This window comes from Puntigrus tetrazona, chromosome 6 (genome assembly GCF_018831695.1).
Source record: "Puntigrus tetrazona isolate hp1 chromosome 6, ASM1883169v1, whole genome shotgun sequence".
NCBI lineage: Eukaryota > Metazoa > Chordata > Actinopteri > Cypriniformes > Cyprinidae > Puntigrus > Puntigrus tetrazona.
This window is the reverse complement of record NC_056704.1, coordinates 16,086,374-16,086,624: the sequence shown is the minus strand read 5'-3', so window position 1 is coordinate 16,086,624 and position 251 is coordinate 16,086,374. Positions and strand designations below refer to the sequence as shown.

The 251-nt window shown below is 35.9% G+C and overlaps 2 protein-coding genes across 4 annotated transcripts in view; both read right to left on the bottom strand.

The window, feature by feature from the left end:
* Positions 1-251, bottom strand: part of LOC122347284 (microtubule-associated serine/threonine-protein kinase 3-like) — a 30,403-nt gene that overhangs the window by 18,238 nt on the left and 11,914 nt on the right. The gene's annotated exons all lie outside the window — the stretch shown is intronic.
* Positions 1-251, bottom strand: part of LOC122347576 (microtubule-associated serine/threonine-protein kinase 2-like) — a 5,981-nt gene that overhangs the window by 3,665 nt on the left and 2,065 nt on the right. The window lies entirely within an intron of this gene.

The following is a 251-nucleotide window of genomic DNA, read 5'->3' as shown; positions in this document are numbered from 1 at the left end:
GGCTATTCTCTGAAAATCTTTTCCCTCCAGCACATACATATACATATACACACACACACACACTCACTCTCAGGTCGTTTTAAACCTGAATGAGTTTTTTTTTCCCTTCTGTTGAACATTATATTATTATATTCAATGAGAACCCGCTACTGTTATTTAGAATATCTTATTTTGTGTTAAAACAAGATAGAGCATAATACGGGTTTGGGACAACGTGTAAGTGTTACACTGTCCCTTTAAGAGCTGCACAG